This window comes from Crocodylus porosus, unplaced genomic scaffold (assembly GCF_001723895.1).
Source record: "Crocodylus porosus isolate Cpor-Errol unplaced genomic scaffold, CroPor_comp1, whole genome shotgun sequence".
NCBI classification, from domain to species: Eukaryota; Metazoa; Chordata; order Crocodylia; family Crocodylidae; genus Crocodylus; species Crocodylus porosus.
In genome coordinates this window covers 187136992-187159973 of record NW_017728886.1, presented here as the reverse complement: position 1 = coordinate 187159973, position 22982 = coordinate 187136992, and the positions used below count along the sequence as shown (strand labels likewise).

Below are 22982 nucleotides of genomic sequence, written 5' to 3'. Positions count from 1 at the left end.
AATGGCCCTCAGCATTATCAGCACACCGGGAGGCATGCAAGAGTACCTCACATCTTGTCACCATGCCGATACAGGCATTTCTATGCCCCCACACTGAAGGCAGGACATGAGTGAGCTTAGAGAAACCCACATATATTGGATTCTGCCTCAGGCTTTTTGAATGTCTACTTAGCCTTATACTTGCAAGTTGTCCTTGTTAATGTGAGTAGTTCCACAACTTGACTGATTAGTTATACAAGTCTTACTCATATAGATAGTGTCATGAATACATGCATTTCGACTGATCTGAACTCAGAAATAGATATACCGTAAAGAAAAAGTGCCTTCCCCCCACTACATTTCACACAGTTATTTCTATAAAGATGAAACACATGACTAAAAATCTCCATTGTTAAAATCTCCCTGCTAGCATATTTTCCCACTGAATAAACATTGGTGCAAGGACACCTGAATTCTGTGAACAAGGTCATTTAGGAAATCTGACAGCTGAATATTTTAATTTTCAGAGTGTTTTTTAACGTAAAGGTAGTGATCTGTATTGTTTGTATGACTACATACGTTGACAAAGCACACTTATAATTAACGTGTTAAAAAGAATGTCGACAAGACAGCCAAATATGCTCTTTAACAGATGGAGCACTCACAGGATTCATGCTGAGAAGTGTTTGTAAACAAGCAGGAAGTGTAGCAAGCTTTGTTTGGTTGGAACAGCAGCATATGTCCATATTAAAAACAAAAACCATCCCCATTGTGCAATTATTTGGAATAGGACACTGAATGTTTTTGCTGAAAGAGATCAAAATTGGGTATTCAGGCAATAATAAATAGTATCCAAATACTAACACAGAGTAGAATGATTCAGTGGACAGCCAAGCTACATAACAAAAAACAAAAAATTAATTCCAGACTTGCCATTAGAATCCAACAAATGCAGCTACTTCCAGGCTAGTATTTTGTGAATCCAAGGCTACAGCCACTTCCAGGTTAGTATCTAGACATTTTTGTGAGCAATCCTGTTCTACCTATTGCATGGGTGTTGCATGCTCCACTACTGGAAAAAAGGGGAAAGAAAGTAAAAAAAGAACCCTATGACCAAATATTTGAAAAGAGGTATTCAAACTTCTTTCAATGTAGTTTTGAAACCTTTGACAAACACATTACAACCAACTTGAAAAAATACACTTCACTAATGCACCCATCAGGGAAATAGGTTTCTTTTGAAAACACTTGAGTAATGTGTGTGCTGGGTTTCCCCAAAACCACATTAGTGATCATGAGAAAAGGAGGCAAAGTTCACATAATCCCCATGCTGGTACATTTTCATAACTTAGCATAGCTGAATTAATGTACTTGATCTGGTTAAAATGTTGGATACTTATAATAATACACCTTTTAGAAAGCGAGATGCATCTAAAGCCTCCATTTTTTATTTCCTTAATGTGGGTATGTTTTTAGAAGGAATTCAAATTTGAAAATAAACTGTGAATCTGTGATGGATTACCATAAAGACATTAGACATATGACGCATCCAGACGAGTGCGGCCATGCAGTGCTGCAAACATGTTTGCAGTGCCTCATACTGCTCAGTTCAGCATTCTCCTTGCCACAAGGGCACACTGTCCAAGCATGCGCTGCTCAGGTTTTTTTTTCCTCCAGTTTTTGACCATGGATATGCAAGGGTCAAAACAAACCAGCCCCCCCAAAAAAAACCCACAAAAAACCCACCATTGAAAAAAAATGGAGCAGCGCATGATTGGGGAGCATGCGCTGCTGAAAAGCAGAGCCAGACTGTCCAGAGCCAAGCTGTGACTGCTGGCCAGGCTCTGTAGCCCCCAGGCTCCCCAGGCTTCCCTACTGCCCCTGGGATAACTTGCTATGCACCAAAGCACACGTCTCCAGGGAATGCCTACGCCAAGCAGCTGCAATGCAAGGTGCACCGCTACTACTTGTCCCCGGGGAACCAAATATCCACCCATGTCTGGACGTGTCCATTGGTGATATTCCTCTATAGTCAAAAATACTAATTATGAATGCATTGAATGGTAAAAGAGCAACATAGTTTCATAGTTGGTAGGGTCAGAAGGGACCTGATCTCTCTACTAAGACAGCTGTAGCTTCTTTTGTTGTAAAACTGCACGATTATACCAGCCCCTTAACTAAAAAAACACAACTGAAAACCAAAACATACAAAAGTTCCTTCCAGCGGTTTGTTTCAGGATAAATTTGTTCCAGGAAATATCAAGCCATCCAGTTGCTTATTTCTGTATTTCTATGGACAGAAATAATTTTAAATTCCAATACCATATTTCCTCACATACAACACCTCCCCCACAATAAGATACTTACCCTGTTTTTGAAAAGTAGAATGAAGATAAAAATATGTTGGTAAGTATGGTATCTTTCCAAAACAAAAATAAAGTCAGCTGCAGTATGATAGGGAGGAAGGGTGTTGTGGTTGCTCTGTTAAACCCTGCGCTGTATGCTGCTGCTGGCTGTCCCAAACAGCTTAACCCATCTTCTCTTCTTGAACTGAGCTGGGTGGGCAGGAAGCAGTGTCCGACAGGTCAGCTGAAGGTCTGATCCTAACCTCTGCCCTGGCATCCAGGGCTCAGCTCTGCTTATAGTAGAGCCATGCCAGTAACCACTTCTGTAACTCAAGCTTCTGCTAGGGGAAAAAGGCTCCTACTGTCTATATCTACTAGCTATAGACACTGCACTGCCCTCTGTCCAGTAAGTGCAGTGTAACTTCCCCCCACCCAGCAGAGGCTCATTTTGCAACAGTTATTATTACCATGTTTCCTTGCTTAAGATGTGCACTTCAATTTCAAAGAGCTGATATTTTTTTTTTGTGAAAAAGGTGCATATTGTAGTAGAAGAGAAAATATAGTAGTAATTGAGTCTTCAAATAGCAGTTGAAAAAAACAGAACCTGCTAAAAGAAATCTTGTGGGGTGATGTGGGAGAGTAGGAAATACCAAGCTTCTTATGACGCCACATATGTCTACATAAAAACAAACAGATCATTACATTTAATCTATTAATATTTTGTCCAATAAACATGATGGAATATCTCGTCTCTCAAAGATGATGACCCTTTTTAGAATACCCATCTAGATAAGCCTAATCTTTCAATTCATCTATGACGTCACTTCATACTGAAGTCTTAGAAGTTACATTGTAAATAGGAAGTGTTTAAATTTTGAAACTGTGAAAATAAAATATCTATTTTTCCCCCTTTCTCCATCCTGCTTGAAATACATTCCAGACCATTAACGTTGCCCAGCAATAAGGCAACACTGTAATTCAAGAAGGAACTGCAGGAATCTAGGTCCAACACGTTTACAGAAACCTACAGAAGGCTATTACAACAAATGTGAATGTCACAAGTTCTAGTCAGGATTTACTCACTAGTTTTAAATGACAAGGAAGAGGCACAAAACAGACTTTTAAGAAAAAGTTGCGTATGATACTGCCTTCAGAATTGCCATCCAGACCATGGCATTTGTTTTTTTCTTAAGGAATTTTGCCATAAACTTCATCAGGATTAAATTTTTGCTGAGGGTAGCTACAGAATAGTCATTAAATTTATGGTAGTACATGTTCAGATTTCTCTCATTGTTTATTAGGATGAGATATTTTATTTGAATTACACATGCTTCCATACCAATCTCTCATGTTATGCCCATTCAGAGGTTTGTCTTTCTAGAGAACCGAGGCCTGATCTTGATCCATTTAACTTTTTGGAAGGCTTGCTGTGGACTTCATACTGACCAAAAGTGGGCCCCAATGATCCTTTCTCTTCTTTATTTACATTGAAAGGTCTTTAAGTTAAGGTTCTTCTCTTATGCATGTTTGAACAGTGCCTATAGCCCCAGTCATGGCACCACTACATTAGAAATAAATAGTGTGATGTTGTAATCTTTTCATATAGCTCAAAGTATGATTTTTTGATAACTGGATCATCAGAATTAAGGATAATGGCTACAAATTCTCATTTACTGATCTGTTTACTTTTACTTTTTCCATATCAAAAGACCTATTACTAGAGAAATTTCCCCAGAGAAAACATTGTGGAAAATAACATTAAGACTGCCTTCTGAGGACACCTCTGCCATTCCTCCACATAGTATGCATAGGAGAGCATCAGTGGGTGAGTCAGAGCATACAAGACTGCAGCAGTTCAGGCTATGCTGTGACCAGTAATTCAGGCAGGACCCCCAAGGTTTAAAGTTACATTTTCTCTTCTCCCTGCACAAGTTTCATGACGACATCCAAATAGGCACAGCACAGAATCTTAGCCAACATTAATTCTGTTATCTCTAGAAAAAAAATCCTTGAAGCAGTTTTGTAACAGAGATAAACACTCAATTTCCCTTCCTACAATTAATTTCAGGTGTAATTTCTATAAATAGCAGTTCCTTTTTCAAAGAGGTCCAGTGTACGCATATGTATATACACACACGCATTGAACTTTATTTTTTTTTAAACTGGATCACCATCATTTTCCATGCAAACTGGATTTTCTCATGGTTCACCTTATGTCACTGGCTTAACTTACGTTCATTAATTTAATTTAATAGAAAATTAGATTTGCTCTGCTGCAAGGCAACTTTTTTCTGACAGGTGTTCTCATTGATTTGTGATATTTTAGTTTTACATCCATTAAATGTAAAACTATCTGCCTCCATTGTACAATGTTGATCTGTGTACCACAGATGGAACTGGAAACACCTGCTGAAGTTAAGATTTGAAAAACATTTTCCAGCTCCTAATACCAAATGTTTCTTCATTTCTCCTGTAGAACTTAGCTTTATGTATGTTGTCTGCCTAATGAGGAATTCTTTTGTAGTGTCCGATCACTGCTAAACTAGGAATTAAAATACATTCTACTTTTTAAGGCACTTGTTGATTTTTAAAAATTGGTAAGAGCGGCAGCACAACTGTACAATGTATGAAAATTGGTTTTGACACAAGGGTCAGAAGAATTGTGACATTTTTGTCTACATTTACAGAATATAGAAATCCCTCGAGATCCTTGTGGATTCTGGGGTCGCAACTGTTTATTAGGGACACTCATTCAGAAACCTCCACCTCCACCACAGCTCCAGTATGTCCCGTTTAGCACCCTAACACTGGTACAGACTTTTCCCTACATACAGCCACTTCTTGCCTCTTCTCCTTGTCCTCTCTGGGATTACTCTGAAAGAAAGTGAGAGCCTGCAGGAAAGATAATATAGCTCCAAGCTGTATTAACTTTCAAGGATCATCTCCAGAGTTGATGCAAGGGGGATCTATATCACTTCTTCACACACCAGTTCACGTGGAATCCTGCAGATCTGGAGTCATGAAAACACCACAGCGATTGCTCTTTGGGATAAGAAATTTACAAAGTTGCCCCAGTAAAACTTACATCTGTTACATGCTAAACACTGGTACCTTTGAATCTTAAAATCTCCACAGAGCAAAACAAGCAGAGATTTCCTCCCCCCCCCCATCCCCTTTCTTCTTTACAAGACAGATTTTCCTTTTTAAAACTTTATTAACTTTACTGTCACCATTTTAGGAAAAAGTTGAAGTCAAGAAACAAAGGTTAAGATTCCACCAATGTTCATTCTGCAGCATAGACCATGGCAGCATTTTCACTTCTTGTGTTTTGATTAACTCTATACCTTATTTCTGCTGATATCAGGTGTTACATAAAACTAGGAAAAAAGAAAAATGCAAGCACCACCAATTTAGCACCGCTTCTAGAACCTTACAGAAATATCTGTATTTCCTACCTTTCTCTTTTAACATAATTTTTTGTATTTAAAAATACAGACCTTAAATGTGTTCATATTCCACTGTGACTGGGTGCCTGATAAATGCATAAATTCATTAAGAATCTAATTTAACCAAATTAAAGACTATAGATTTGGAGAGAAACAGAGAAAATCCATCCCAAGTGCATCATATTTCTTCATCTACAAGCATTTTTTCCCATAATCAAGATTTGAGCAACGTGTTATGCGAGCACTTTCTCCATCCATGATTACAAGGGGTAATTCAACCTATGTTCTGCATTCTGCCTTATTCTGATGCCAAGCACCTGGCATACCCAACTAATCTGGGATTCTCTGCTCTACAGTCACAATTTTTGCTAGCTAACTTCATAAACCTCATCAGTTCCAAAAAGGAGGTGGGCATCAGCAACTTGATGCAGCTTAACTTGACATAACTGCAAAAATGACCAAGGAGAACCTGTGGTCACCTCAGTTTCTGAAACTGTCAAAATATAATGGTCACCAGGATTTGTTCTGGTCTATGCTTCCAATTAAACCACTCCCAGCACCAGTTCACCCGGGGACAATTCTCATAAATTTACACTATCTTTAACAGAAGAAAAGTGAAACTATAGCCCTACTGGAGCCAACTGGAGTTTTGCTCTCAACTTCAATGGAACCAAGAACTGACTTCACTAAGTTTGAAGAAAGGTTTTAAAATAATATGACAAATGTTCAGAGGAAGACTTAATAATGGGATTTTATGCAATGTATTTAGTAGCTGCACAACTGATGATGAACTCAGAGAGTGTATATATAGATACTATGTTGCAAAGCTCAGGGGGATTCAAGGAATTAATGGGCCTAATAAGTGATCATGGAAAAGGCTCAAATTTAAGCAATTTATTAGCTTTAGAGAGATGATTTGGAAACCACAATAACTTCTACATTTCCCCCAACTCTTTGCTTCCAAATTGACAGCATCTTTCTACCTCCCAGAGCCAAGTAGCTCTGGAGCACATAACTGCTGCCTCATGATCTTATAAACTGCACCAGCCAAACAGCTATAAAATTCTATAGATACATGCTTGAACAACAATGTATTATAAAGGAAAGAAATACTACGTGCTAATTTTAACTTGTATCATAATTTACATAGGGAAGGAAGGAAAAAAGGCTGAGTATAAATTCAAATTTTAGATTTTGTATTTCTTGACTTGAATGTATAAACTTCATATATCTAGTATCTGAACTTCCAGCAGCTCTTCCCAGACATTCCCTTACTAAGTTTTACAGTTCACCTTCAAAGAAGACCAGTATTATGTATATTTCACAAAAGGAAAGCAAAGGCACAGAAACTTTAAATGACTTGCACTAGGTAAAACCACAAGGCATAGCAGACACGAGTTCAAAAGAAATCCAGTTACTTCTGGCAGTTGGAGTGTCTCAAAAGGAGTAAAAAAATTCTACCAGTTTCTGAAACAACAGGTTTAACTTTGGTTGTGCAAGTACTCTTGTAAATCTTTTAAAGCTGCTTGAGGTCCAGCAGAAACCAAAATCAATAAAAGGTTTTCTGCTTGGAGCTATTCTAACAAGTCTGACTGCTTTCTCCATAACCCAATATTCAGCTGCTTCTAACAGATGGGAGTAAGCATGTTTCTGCTTGAAATCACTGCTTTTCCAACAGCACCTATAGCCTTTAGGCTACTGCAGGGTTCTGGACTGATTTAAAAAAAAAAAAAAAAAAAAAAAAAATCAGACAAAATGGTTACTTTTTTACTTAGAAGTATTGCACCAGAGGTATTTCTACAGTTTAATGTGATTTTTCAGATGAAAATAACTATTTAATTCCATAATAGAGATTAATCTAAAACGAAACAATTCAGATACAGATTTGGATCTAAATTTTCCCAAAACACTTAGTGCTCCGTTTTTCCATTAAATGAATGCATGATTTCCTCCTATGCTAGGGACACAGTGCATTATAACTATAATAAGCAATAGCCATCACCACGAATTACAAATTGCTAAAATCCTATTAACACAAATGTTTCTGCCATAACATCATGAACATAAGGTACTTGCATCAAGCTGCATGTTTCTTTACAGAAGTTGACTACATTTCTAAAGACAGCAAATTCCATGTTGTTATATCAAAGTCTTCCATGAGAATTGAAAGGAAAATATAAATTCCATAGGGATTACTGAGAATATACACTGCCACGATTGTTAGCTAAACCACATCTTCAATGTAGAATTCAAAATGTTTAAAATTATTATTTTCTCATTCTATCCCATCCAATACAGTATGGAAAAAACGGACCCAGGCTCTAAAATGTATACACTAAAGTGATAAAAGAACAGAAAAAAGGAAAAAAGGAGGGGGGGAGAGTAATTGATTCATTACGTCTATTTCCACTATATTCCTTTTTGTATTTTTTAGACCTCATTTCAAAAGGCATTGTTTGAATTGCCCTAATCTGCAAACAGCAACAATAGGTGTAGCAAATACTTGACAATGAAGATGTAAAGCCTCTAAAAACCTGTTACCTTAGTAACCACGAGAATGTAGGAGAATAAGAATACACAGACTGTCAGGACACCATTTCAGATTCCACAGGATTTGGGTTGAAATACAGTCAGCTTTCATTAGCTTTTTGTTTTTCCCAGTAGGTCCTTGGACTTTGAAACAAAACCTGAATGGCAGCTATGTGCAATTCCAGCCTCACTCCTGATTAGCCATGCCAAACAGAACAGCTCTCTCCAGTGAGAGAGCTTCCCAAATATCTGCACCCAACTAGTCTGATAAATTAACAAAAATTTAAATTCCTGTACCCCAATTTATACCATCAAAATACAGCGTCTCTAACTGCTGAACTCAAATGTGTTATGCACACAGGTTCCTTCTAAATTAATTTACTAGAGGAAAAAGCCAGCATACCCCTACAAGAATTTTTTCACCCAAGGAATGGTATTCACTGGCTCTTCTGTACTTGTAGAGTTAACATTTCCAGTTCCAAAAAAAAAAAGACACCTGTTGGGGAGACACTTCACTTCCAACTCAGTCCCCTGGCCTTGCCAGTGCCCCTCATTCCCAACCCACAGTCCCTTGTCCTCCCTGGCCCCTGCTGGTGCCACTCACTCCCAACTCACAGCCCCCTGCTCCCCCCAGGCCTGCTGGAGGGAGCCCCCAGCTATCCCCATCCAGATTAGGTGTGAGCGCAGCAGCTCCGACTTATGCCGATGATGGCAGTGCACATCTGGCCCTGGCAAAGTCTAGAGGGCACCCCCTCCCCTGGGCTGGGGCTCCAGCATGGCGCCTGGCAGCCCAGCCACACCATACCCAGGCAGCATTTCCTGTGGCCGCCTGGCCCACATGACCAGAGGCACGAGCCCAGACATGGAGCTCCCCACTGCACTCAGAGGACTCCCCCAGCCCCTTCCCCACACTGGAGAGACAGGCACCTCCCCTGCCCTGCTGCAGCCCTGGTGCCCAGACAGCTTCCTCCAGCACTACCCCTGCCTCCAATCATCCTCCCCCTGCTCCCGCTAGTGGAGCAGAGCAGAGACCCAGACATTGGTTCCTATTTCACAAAACTATCTAGACAGAGATCAAAATGAGGACATGTCTGGGAAAACGTGGGCTTATGGTAACCCTAGTACTTCACTTCATAAAACATTGATTAACTTTCAGTAATGACTTATTCTAATTTTACAGATGGAGAAACTGAACCAACTAATTAAGAGGTTCTGTCAGATTTGTGGCAAACACCAGAACAGTGAAGAGAGCTTCCTATTGCCCATAGCCTACCAACAAAACCATCCTTCCTTTTCTTGACAAAGAAATTGGGAAAGCATATTTAAAAAAGCAGCAAACAAGTTAAAACAAGTAAATGAGTTATACTAGATTCAGTTCCAATTACTAAAGAGGCATTTACAAGGAATTCACCATTTCAAAATATCAGCCAATTCACCCACACTAGGAATGCTATAAGCATGGCAGATTTGCATCTTATAGACTAATTTAGAGATGTATTACTTAATTTTTTCATGCCCCTGAGCTCACTTTGATGTTAGATGCTGCGAAAGGACCTACACAAAGCAGTGCATCAAATGGTACAGTCATATATGCACAATCAACTACACGTACATGCTCACATGGCAAACCAAAGCGATTATCCTTTCAGATGAATTTTGTACATAGAAAATTGATTTAAAAACCATAAACATGAAATCTAGCAGTGGTTCTGGGGGGAAAGGGGAGGGGTGAGGGGAAGAAAAAGAAAGATTTACTTTCTTTTTATGAAACCCTTATTTTGATTCTGAGGTACAAGGTGTGCAAGTTGAAAAATCCCTGATGTTTAGGAGTAGTGGGGCAGCAATGAAGGCAGATGTTAACCTTACTCCTCCCTTTGCTTTCTGCAAAAATTAACTGTGAGGACTTTTCCCTTGAAATGGTACCAACAGTATTTTATGGTAAAGCAATTTGAACTTGAGCCAGATTCTCCACTTATTTGCAACCTTCTGCAGTTATTTTATATCCATTTTACACAGGTATACATATTACAAATTAAGTCACTGGTGCCTACTCACCAGAAGCAGCATATAAAACCCATTTTACACTCTGTAGATCCTCTTCTGATGCCATTTAAACTAGTCAAACCTCATTTCAACAAAATTATTTCTAATCTATGCCATCAGGTTCATTTTGACCAGGTTTCAAGGTGAAGAACTGCAGACAAAATTCTATCAAACTCATTTAAACTTTGTAGGATCTGGGAAAAGTCGTCATTTTAAACTATCTCAAAGTAAATTAAATGTTCCAGAAGCTCCAAGTAATCTTTTATTCACACACATTTATGGGACTTCTTTACCTATAACTATAAAACATTTCTAAAGAAGTCAGATACTACATGTATCATTAAGATAGCCGGAACAGACCTGCAAATACATTACTGAACTCCTGCATATAGTGGATGGAGCATGCAATATCTAGCCATGTACTAAATAAATCAGGACTATTCAGACCTCTTGTATTTAAGACACTGGCTAGAGATTTTGGAAATCAAGTTTCAATCCCAACTTAATCATAGGCTTTCCTTATGGCCTTCATTTCAGTCTCAAAAAAAAGAAAAAAAGAAAAAAAAAGGCAGTTTTTTTTAACACAAACCTTATTTTTGTCAAAACTTAAAAACAGTGATAATTTGTACTAATGATTTTGAAATGCAGTTTTACAACAACTGTGGATTGGAAAAAAAAGATACTATGTATTTTGTTCCAAGTTTTTATATTCCAATTGGAGTTTCCCAGTAGTCTATCATGTTCTGTCCTGTGTCTGACTAGCCACGTGCCCATTATGGGTTAGTTTTAAACTATATGACACCATGCTGTAACCCTCCCTCGGTTGTGTAAAATGAAAAAGAGACTACATAGCAGCAGTTGCCTCAGTCCTGAATAAAAGATTCAAACTTTTTTATTTAAGCAGTTCAAGCAACCACATTGTCCCTTCACTCCCACAGCTACTATCTGAGAGGCTGATCAGGACTCTACCATCACTCTACAGATTCAAACAATATGTTCAGAGTAGTCAAAAATATTAAGTTAGCCACAGAATATGAGAGGATGCTCGTCTTGGACATGCTTCCTTTCTCCCACACACAGAGCAAAGGCTTGACATGGTTTAAAACTGCAGCTTTCTTCAGGTGGTAGATCCCAGGCTGTTCCTATTTTCCAAAAAGGCCAGCATCAACTCTCTATGCAACTATGGGAAATGTAGTACAGCAGCCTGGGTAATTGTGAAGATGGGCAAGCACACCTGACCACCACTTATGTAGACCAATAGTCAGAAAATTGACTGTGTGTCTAATACATTACGACAAGGAACAACAGCCTAAAGATCAGCAGCAGACCCTCACTCAATGGCATGCCACATTTTGCATGTCAATTTGAAAAACAGCACACACCTGGAACTTCTGGGACAAAGTACATACTGTCATTCAGAAATGGCTTAACACTCCTCAGCTCCTCTGCTGGATTTGTGACAACAGACAATGAAGTAAATGCCACAAAGGCTATGTATTGCAATAGCATCCCTTGTTTGATTCACTGCCTCAGCCTGCTTGTGAGGAGAGATGTAGAGCTGCAAACCCTGTTGTCACCAGCCAGAAGGCTCTGCAGCCATGTCAGGCAGCCCTGTACAATGCATTGCAACCTTAGACAGCTGCAGAAATCATTTAAACTGCTGCGCCACAAAGTGGCATAAAAGAGTACTACTTTTCAAGTGCTGGAACTTCTGTAGGTCCAACGCGGCAGGTCTATGCTTAAAGGTCCATGGCTCCACACAAGCTTCAAAGAATCAAGGTCCATAGCTCCAGGAACCATGTCCCACACAAGCTTCCTGCCAGTTCCCCGTCACCCTTCCACTGGCCACTCATAAGAAACTACTTTCAAGTACTCTGAGGAGGTTGTGTGGCTGGACAGCAAGGATGACCTAGACAAACAGCCAACTCCTAAGGATGACCTTAGATATTACAGGGAACTGTTTGAAAGCAATACCCTTGCTGTGGCTACTAGAGAGATACATGACAATACACTTCTAGGAACAGGATAGTGACATTATAGAATCTCTGGAGCAAGTTGCACTCTTCTTAAAAACTGTCCCTTCATACAGTAAGTTTTCCTTGGAGAAAGATAGGAAAAGTAAGAGAAGAAACAAGGAGGCAGGGATTATTTTTAACAAAATAGAAAAACAAACACTCCTTCGCTCCCATTTAATCTCAGGGTTCCCCCCACAAAGATACTGTAAAAGAGTAAGATCTTTTTGCACCACATGTAGTTTAATAATTTCTTGCTGCTCCATTGAACATGCTGGGGATGGAGAGAAGTTTTTGCGAGGAAAGATACTTTTCCCTTTGTTTATGTTTGGACCGGTTCTGTGAACATCAGAAGTGTAGTAATACAGATCTGCTCTCAAGGCTGCCATGTGCTGCTTGGGACAGCGCTCACTTCTGCCATGCCATTGTGGCAGCGCAATCAGCCACCACCACTGCAGCAACAACTGCTTTTGTAGTCCCACAAAGGCAGCACCCAGGGCTGCTGTCCCCTTCAGTTATGCTACTGGTGAGTGCAGCACACAAAAAAGTAAATGAAAAATACTGTACAAGGTCTGCTTTCTTTAAATACTGTGAAGGTTTATACAGAATTTTTTCTCTCTCATCTAGTCTCTGGTTTCAGCGTAGGTAGGAGCAGCAATCTAGGTATGTGGAATGTATGCCTGGGATTTTTGTGTGGCTTGGGGAGCATGGGCAAAGGAATTTCTGGGAAGATATTGGATAAATGTACTGTAACCTCACTCATAAATCAATAGTAGAAGTTATGCTGTTGCTGGAATTGCTCTTTAATGAAGATAAGTTGTTAACAGGAGGGCAGCCAGTGAACTGCTTTGTGTCAGCCCCTACCCTTTGACCTGTCCAGCTTGGGCAAGCTCACCAGACAGTCCTACCAGCATATTTATCAGGGTCATTGGTACATAAAACCCCTCTCACTTTGCCCAAGGGAGGAGTAAGTGCAATGGATATAATAAACAATGCCCACTCCTTTGTTTTAGAAAAGAGGGTTTGTTTAAAATAAATAAATAAATAATAAAACAAAAACAAAGGTTTTTGACAATAAGTCGTTCCAGATTCCGTAACAGTCTTGGAGGCGGTGATGATCAACCCCCACCCCCAAACTCTGCCTCAAAGGAAGAAGAGCCAAGGAAGGAGGACATCATAAATAATGGAAAAGGGTTGTGGGTGCCAGAATAGGCAGTGGTGTTATAAGCCCTAATCCTTGCCCCTGCCCCAAGCAACAGGAAGAAGTAACAACTAACATGGTAAAGCCTGAACACTTCTTTACTTGCTCTCAGTGCACTGGGTAAGGGCCCCAGATACCAACAGCTGCAGCCTGACCTATAATCAGGGAATATTTCCTTCTGCTCCTCCAACTTGGCATTCAAACACTTCCACAGTCCCCTGCATTTAGCCAGCACCTGCTGCCTCTCCAGAAAGCAAAACATCTGCTTCTTTGATGTTTGCAAATACCAGTTCACCCAGTCCTATTCTTCTAAAATAAGGAGTTGTGAACCTGCACTCACAAGGCAGCAGTGGATACAGAAAAAGTCTGATACTAAAGATGACATTCATGGGTCTGACAAGGCTGGAAAGGGACACTGGGTTCCACTTCAAGCCCTTGTGGGCTGCCACTTCAGGTGGGAGCATACTATTGTAGTCCCCAACTCTATTCCCAACATGCTGAGAAGCTGCTCCCTTAGGCTAGGGACAGACATTACACATAAACCAGTTTAAGTGACCAGAAACTGGTTTAAACTTGTAACAGAACAGACATTCAGTGCACATAAACCTGCATCAAAACAGCCAAAACTGGTTTGAGAAACCTGGCTGAACGTAGTATCAGACTTAACTGATTTGGCTCAAACCAGTTTATGCAATATCTGTCCCAGACCCCTTTCTGGCTTAAGATAAACCAGACACCCCTAGCATCCTGGCATGCTCTCTGGGCTGTTGGGGGGAGGGCCTCTCTGCTCCAGCCACAAGGCTGGCCCCTCTCCTCTGCTCTCTAGCCAGAGCAGGGACCAGCCCTAGCAGACACTGGCTGGCATGGCCCCATTAAGGAGAAGTGGGCAGGGAGGGGTTAATTCTCCCCTCCTCCCACCACAGCTGGGGTCAGCCTATCCACTGGGGAGCAGAGGAGAGGAGGCTGCAGCAGTGGCCCCTGGACCTGGCAGACCCCGGCTGCAGGGAAGGGAGGGAAGAAAACTTAACCCTTCTCCCTGTCCCCTTCACCTTAACAGGGCCATGCTGGGTTGGTTGTCCCGCAGGGTGGAGAGGGGGGCTCTGTTCCATGCTGGATGGGGACTTTTCCTCCTCCTCTCCTGCCCTTTGCCACCATGGGGCTGGGAGGTGGGGCTCCATGTGAATCTGCCCAGCCCCAGAGAGCGGGCAGGGGGACACTCTGTTTCATGCTGGGGGGGAACTCTACCCCCTCCTATTCCTCCCCCAAGGGACAGCAGGAACACAGAACTCAGCTGGGCAGATTATGGATGTGAGGGTGGTGGGGGGTGTCCACCCCACACACTCCCCCCATGGCGTGCAGCCCCTGCTGCTTGGCAGCAGCAGCAGGCAAGCAGGTCAGAGCACTCAGGTCTGTTGTAATTATTTTGCACTTGTTATGTGTTATAACCTTTTGTAATAGGTGGCCATGTTCGCATATGCCAACTGGAGGCTTGCATAGTGTTTATGTAACAGGTGCTAAGTGAATAAGAGACTCCAGGGTTGCAAATATAGAAGAAACACGAGGTTGGGATTTTCCACATGGGGTTTCCCAAGGGAAAGTCCAGCGTCTGTCAGTAATGTAACAGTCACCGCTTCGAGCCAATGAAGAAGTGCCGCACACGATTAGACTGCCCTGCATCACTGAGGGTATAAAAGACATTGCACTACGAACTTTGGGGTCTTTGCGCGCCTGATGGAACGTAGTCACGGATCAGTTCAAACTCAGAGCAACCTTCAGCTCGGCCAGCTGGAGGGGAGGATGCCAGACCCGCCTGATCCCGGCGACCAACCCCGGAAACACCTTGCCAGAACACGACAGCAGTCTCACGCATCACTGGGGCGCGTGAGACGTCGGTGAGTGCGTGCTCACTGGTGGACATAACACCATTGATTCCGTTTTGTTTAACGTTTCATCAATAAAGTTAAGCCTGACCACCTATAACATCGTCAGAGCGTGATCTGCTGTAAGCCCGACTATTGAAAGATCCTGTAACATGGCATCATGAACAGGATGGTCGGCTGCAGATCATGACAGGGATGATCAGTCCCACTGTCAGGCATATCCTTGGGCGTCCGGCTGCAGGCAGCTTGTGGACGCTGATGAACTTTGGCGCCATCTGCAATTTCATCAGGCTCCCAGCCACACTGATAATGACGGGACCCAAGTATTTTGCGTGTGGCTTGGGGAAGACCCCAGGAGACCTTGGGAAGCTCGTCTTACGGGCCGTGCTCTTGGCTGCATATCAAGAGATCCCGCAGTCGCTTTTTCTATCCCGTCAGCCCAAGGGGAGCAGGTCGCCGTAGCCAGCGAGTTCCCCCCTCCCGAATGGGATGCCACCCCCTCCCAAAAGTGGGACGGTTGCGTGGAAGCGATCGCAGCGCTTGCGGGTGACAAGGGGTGCTTGCAAGGAATCGCTCCCCCTTCTCCGTTCACGATCCCCTGCAGCGTTAGTCACCGGCGGCTGCATGCCCTAGCTGAAGACCTCAGGGCATTGAAAGAAGGGAAAAGGAAGGGAAAGAAAGTTGCATGTTTGCATGCTTGTCTTGAAACCCTCGTATCCACCCATAACCGCTTGAATGATTACGAAGTGGCAGTCGTTACCATGAGCCGCGGTAGCAAAGATGGCGCCCTTCAACAACGGCCGAGCAGTGGAGACAAACTGGAGCCCCCACCCCCTACTCTGCCTACCGTCCCACCACCATATTTAGGGGACAAGGCACCACCTCCATCAGTGACGCCACTATATCCGCCACTCCTTGAAGGGTGGGGCAAGACTTGTCCTCCTCCTCCAGCGCCTCCTCCTCTAGCGCCTCCTCCATCAGCGCCAAACTTCGTGCCAACCCCACCCCCGCTTCAGGTTCATCCTATTGAGATTGTGAAGACCCGCCAGGGCAACGATGGCAACATTATCACCAAGCGAACCACCAGAGACCGTGATCGTGGCGAAATGAATCAACTTATAAGCAGGACAGCCTGCCAAAGCGATGAGACGCCAACCCAGTGGCTAGGACATCTGGTTTTGGAATGTGGTCATGAAACGCTCAGCCACCGGGAGGCTGTCGTTCTGACCATGCATGAAAGCTACAGCTTAGGACTCCTGCCCGGATCCAATGTCCTGGAAATTGCATGTACCCTGTGGCCTACTTCACTCCCTGCCCTAGTGGCAGAAGCTATTCACGAGAAGCCACATCAGGCGCATGAGGGGGCCCAACCAGCCCACGCTCCGCATTCACAGCCGTTTACCAACGCATTAGCCGGCGCAGTGTATTTCTCTATCCCGAAGAGGTGCCCAACAATTGATGCCGGCGTATCCGTTTTCACCCGATCAGGAAACAAGGGCGATAGCGATGATGACGATGGGGATGAACATCACTCCGACGATGATATACCCACCTCCTCCAAGCCACCAGATTCCACACTTACCGGACCAGGGGTATCACCCAATCGACCAACACAACAACCTCATCATAGTTACGACCCATGGCCTCAGCGACATTGCAAGGACACTCTCCAACTTCAGATTTCCCCGGCGATTCTACAAGCCATGATTGACATCTATGCCGACAATCCAGAGCTCGCAGAGCTTCAAGCTAGCTCTCTTCACCATCAGCCACTTGTGGCATTGTACCAGTTCCAATGCCGGCGACGACAACGACAGCATGAACACACAGCACCAGCACACCCCGCACAAGCCCTGCCAGCCAAAATCACCAATTTTGTCTGTGAAGCGCCACATCGGTATCCTGAATGCACCCCGGAGGAACGTGCCCGTTTTGGGTTCCTCCTAAATCACGAGACAGCTAGCGGTTAAGCTTGGCTTTCAGTTTACTCCCAAGACAAAAAACTAGTAGGGGTGGATGCTGATACTGCAGATCCAAGCGCCTGCCGGTGCAGTAATATTAGTGATCCTCCGCAGCCACAAGACATCGGCAACTTGGAAAAGCCTTCTTACCAAGTGCTTAACAACACCACCTTGGACTCCCACCCCTACGCAGTTGTACCAGTTGTTCACCCCATCACGGGACAACAACTGCCAATCTGTTTCTTGTTAGATACCGGGACAGAGATTACCGTCGTCGACCCTGCCATCACCCCCCATACTCCCACTCGATGCACCATTCATGTTGCTGGCATTAATGCCACCTCTACAGTCCCGCTAGCCAAGGTCCGTCTCGGCAATCCAATAATAACCATAGTCGCCACATTGGGACATCTAAATCCGCTCGGCGTGTCCGAGTTGCGAGCACTGCACATGAAGGATCTCATGTGCAGTGCCCTCCCAGTCACCGGAGCCGTACCCCGTCTGCCACCTCTGTTCACACCACGACTGAAAGACCCGACAGCCCCTCCGTGGCGGTTCACCCCTATCCGTACCAAACCTCACCTGATCCCAACGCTGCTTACTCTCCTCGACAACCTTACGGCGGAGGGAAAAAAAAAAAATCGAGCCAGTGCAGTACAGCCATTATGTATCCCCTGGCTGGGGAATACCTAAACCGAAAAATCCCTCTGAAGCTCACCTGGTTGTTGACTACCGCCAAGCCAATAAATGCTCAGACCTAGTCCAGCTTGTTCTGGTCGTAACATTACCGGACCTCCAAGCGGAACTCTTACAGGTCATGGCCCAAAGCTCCTGGACTGCTACCACCAGTGACCTGTCAAATATGTTCTTCAGCCTCCCTCTTCCTGATCCTGAGGGAGTCCTGTGTATGGGCATCCAAGGTCGTATATTCTGCTGGAGGGTTTGCCCTCAGGGCTATTGTAACTCACCTGCGCTTGCTACAGCTGCCATGAATCAATCCCTTCAGCGTTTTCCCAACTCCGACTGCAACGTGAAACTCTTTAACTATGTAGACAATATCTTGGTCATGGGAACTCCATCAGAACTCATTAAACGTCACCGCTGACCTCGTCAACCACTTACGAGAGGAAGGATGGGACATCAACATTGCCAAGTCCCAGTTGGAACCCTCCGCCAGCTGCGTATTTTTGGGCACTCAATATACTCCTCAGGGTCGCGTTGCATCGCCAGCTGCAGTGCCCACCCCACCAGGGGATACAGCCTCTGACAGGCCCCACACCAAAGCAAGCCCAACAATTCTTAGGCAGCATCAATTGGCTCTGCCATCACGTTGCGCCCGAACACCTCGGTACACTTGCGATGTTACAGCGCCAATTGAGAAAGAGGATGACAAATCATCAGCCATGGACGCGGCAAGATAACCGCTGAGTCCACAACCTTATCCAAGCCGCCACTTCCACACCGCTAGTGCCATTTAGCCCAACGACACCACTTTGCGTCACCGTTGGTTGGACCCCTACACATCTTTGGGCCACAGCGCATACGTCTCAGGGCCTGGCCACATTTCTTAACCAGACCCTGCATAAGGAGCAACATTGTTATGGACACCTGGGCAAATTATTGCTCTGCCTACGTTTGGCGTCTGAACATCATCTTCACCATAGTGTTCATGAACTCTACGGTCCAGGTGCCACCCTACTCACACACCTCGATCCTACGCAAATGCCGGGAGACTTCCATGGGGCTCCTTCCACCTGGCACACGCTGGTGACACACGCCCAATACGACTGGGCTGTGTGGGCATGTCACGACAGTGCCACCGTCACCCCGACTATTCTTTCCCGTCCTATCTTGTACAGGACTTCGCTTCCAGGAAACGTGGCCAGTGATGGTACGTCACAATTCAGTGGCAGGTTTGCTTGGGAGTGTTCATTATGTGCTGCCAGCCACATAGAATGGGCAAACCCTGACTGGCGTGACACACCAGACGCACCTCTTACGCATCAAGCGCAGGAGCTTGAGCTGCGGGGAGCCATCGGCACACTTAAACACATCGCCATTGCACATGACCAGCCATTTACAACGGTGGTTCTTGTCCTGGATTCCCGCTGGGTCTGTGATGTCCTTATGGGAGCAGCCGAACCAGAACATTTTCGCTCCCAATGGGATGACATCTTTGAAGTACTCCACACACGAGTTATCTCCCGATGATCCGACATACTAACTCTTATGTGCCAAACACTGACCCATTACATCAGACCGTTGATGACTGGCTAGCTCTAGGTCCAAAGACAACGTCACACGATTACATTGATGACGGTATCCATCCAGCCGCGGCGGTGCATAGGTCACTAAAACCGGTCTGCGATCCATACCTTAAATGGCTTCATGACCTATGGGGCCATCCCGGTTCAGACACTACCATGCGGCGTTATCATAATGTAGGCGGCTGGCAATACACTACCCATAACGGCCTACCCACACGACGCAATTGGTGACGCGTGCTTCAAGCCTGCCACCAGTGCGCCCAGTTTAAACCTTTTAGAAAGAAATGTTTCCAGGGAGCTTATAACGCTGAGCAACACCAACCTGGGGCATTTTGGCAGGTCGATCTAATGGGCCCGCTTCCCAATGCACGCCAGCATCCCAAGGCGCTTGTCATTGTCAACCTCGGTTCCCGTATGGTCGGTGCAATTCCTATGACTAGAACCGACGGGCCTTGTTGTGCTCAAGCTCTGTTGCACCAATTTTCTCAATGGCAGACTCCACAGGAACTACAATCTGATGGTGGGCCACCTTTCAACAGCCACCACATTCGCAACTTTCTCACAACGCACAATATTCGTCATCACATACATCTACCATATCACCCCCAGTCCAATGGCATCATGGAGCGCGCCATTGGAGAATTAAAGCGTAAACTCTTATTGGAACTGAAACAAACCGATTTCAAGGGATGGTCGAAAGTGCTTTCACAACCCCTGCTCAACCTCAACAGTGGAAAAAAATCTCTGGGCAGTAGGACCTCTTCAGGCTCGAGAAGGATGGGACCCAGACTTTAAACCCAGGGACCCCATATGGGTCGCCTTCCCCACCTCGACACCAACCAAGTATCCACCCACATTTCCTGGCATGGTCGTTGAACCCACGGCTTTAGCTCATACCTACAAGCTCCGTTTAATCAACTCAGCCGATGATTGCGAGCATTTAGTACATTTCAACTGGCTAAAGCCTCGCAGTGTTTTGTTAAGCTAACAATCATTTATTTTCTAAGTCAGGTAACCCTTCGCGATGTCCGCCCATCGACAGGACGAGGAGGCCGATACCGAACCTCTCATCCGCCCATCCATCACGCTGCCCCCGCAAGACCCACGGGCACTGCCCCTGTCATTTGTGGGGCTATGGGTGAGACTTGTGGGGAGACCAAGGGGATCGGGAGCAACCGCCCCCACATCGGGACTGAGTGTACCCCCACGCCCGCGTCAGAAGCTATGGTTACTCTTTTTGATTTATTTTTTGTTGTTAACTAATATCATTGTAATGCATTCCTTTACAAAACGCACAAAGCAGAGTTTAGATTTATCCCCATTACCCATTGCGGACAACATATTCCTCCACACCTCACAGGAGTGGATGTTACTCACTGGACACACGTCAGGCTCGGTTTGCGCCCATGCAGCCACCTCAGCTGCAGATAGCCCCTTTAGTATAGCCGTTATCCCTGTTAATTACACAAAGTTATTTCTGAGTTTTACATGTAATTCCCCTGGTAACGAAACTATCCACTACTTAGCTTGTAAAACGACATGTTCCGTTAAAACCCTCACTTATGCATGGAAGTGGAATGGTACCCACCCGATTAATTGCACAGTCCAAGATGTGCCACAGGGTTGCTTTAATCTTACCCATGAGCCACCTTGGGGAGCACTGCACTCCATCGTGCCCGACCCCAAAAATGTTACCCTATCCCGTCACTTCCTCAAGCCGTTTTACGAATGGTAAAAGTTAAACTCTCTACCCTTGACACCCAGTGTTTTTGGCCAGGGTGTCACACTATTCCATGTACCTTCAAAACGTCCACGTCAAGGAGGGCTTTTGAAGATGCTACAGCATTCCGTCTATTCTCCACAAAAGTTTTTATGACAATAGAGAGTAATTTCGGTTTATCTACTCACCGCAAAGCATTTAAAACCTTTACCAACCATTTTAGCCTGGACCTCAAGTCCTTATTAGCCCTTTATAATACGAAGCACCCCCCACTAGTGGGGCTAATTCCAGCTCCCAACGACACCATGTTTTACTGCCAACGGGATGAAAATTCAACCCAGGCCATTTTATATAGTCATTTTCCATATCATTCAAACGTCTGCTGTATTTTGGTCCAGGTTACCCTATGCCCTTATCAGTTTTCCAATGTCACTTATTGGACTGCCCCGCTCATGCTCCCAAATAGCGTTCGGAAACGCCGCAACATAGTTTCCACTGACCAAATCACAGGTGTCATGGGGGAATCAAAATTCTGGTCCAGTATGACCCACACTGAGCGCAGAAAGTTTGCTACCGGGTGGACTCTATACAGTATGTTTGCCACTGGCACTTCTGCCTCCGCTTTAGCCATTCAGCAGTTGCAGACTTTAGAATTGTTAGCAAGACTCGCCAACGGTACGGCAGATGCTTTAGAAGTGTTTAATCGACAGTTGCAGGACACCTCTAAAATGGCGTTCCAAAACCGTCTCGTACTGGATTTCATGCTAGCTAAAGAGGGTGGGTTCTCTGCAACATTGAACCTCACTGCACCACACGAGACTTGCTGTCTCGTCATTTATAATGCCTCGGAACCCCTCTCCAAAGCTATCAACCAAATCCGCAAGGTAGCAGAAGACACACGCACAATCGTTCAAACCCCTTTTAACTGGCGAACAAGCACATTCGAATCACTATTTAACCTTCGACTTTCGCCGTGGTTGGTAAATCTGTTAACCCCCCTGTTTACAGTCTTGATTGTTATTTTAGTTGGGCCTAGCTGTATTGGCTTAGTTGTTCATTGTATCCGATGTCAGGTTACATCTGTTATGCTCATTACACTTCACAAGTACCTTCCCCAGATGAATGCTAACTCCCAAGAAATGAGGCAAAGCGCATTATAAAGTTGTTCAATAGCCAAGTTACGTTTTTGTTTAACTACTTAAGTTTAATAGTAACAGTTACCTTGAAATGTCTGTCTTAACCTATGTGGGCTTGTCACTTATAGAACTAGACATGTTAGGATTCCTGTTTAATTGCACTTTGAGTGTTTGGGCTTCAGCCCCATTTTCCCTTTAGGGTCTAGAGTGTGTTGAGTAAAGGGAGAAGCCCCAATGTTCAAAGCTGCTCAATGTTCTCTTTGCCATATCTATTATCATTATTGTAGCAGCTTGTTTACTTATTTGTTGTAAGCCACTTGGCTCACATGGCCAGGGGGGCATGTTGTAATTATTTCGCACTTGTTATATGTTATAACCTTTTGTAATAGGTGGCCATGTTCGCATATGCCAACTGGAGGCTTGCATAGTGTTTATGTAACAGGTGCTAAGTGAATAAGAGACT

At 44.2% G+C, this 22982-nt stretch overlaps 1 protein-coding gene across 2 annotated transcripts in view; it reads right to left on the bottom strand.

Annotated features, from left to right (window-relative positions):
• GREB1L (growth regulation by estrogen in breast cancer 1 like) overlaps positions 1-22982 on the bottom strand; it is a 229529-nt gene that overhangs the window by 184096 nt on the left and 22451 nt on the right. The window contains exon 1 of one of the 2 annotated variants that reach the window (XM_019546862.1): positions 8312-8381. The exons of the other annotated variant lie outside the window; for it this stretch is intronic. The gene's annotated coding sequence lies outside the window, so the exon portion shown is untranslated. Of the gene's footprint in view, positions 1-8311; positions 8382-22982 lie in introns of those variants that run through there. 2 annotated transcript variants of the gene reach the window in all.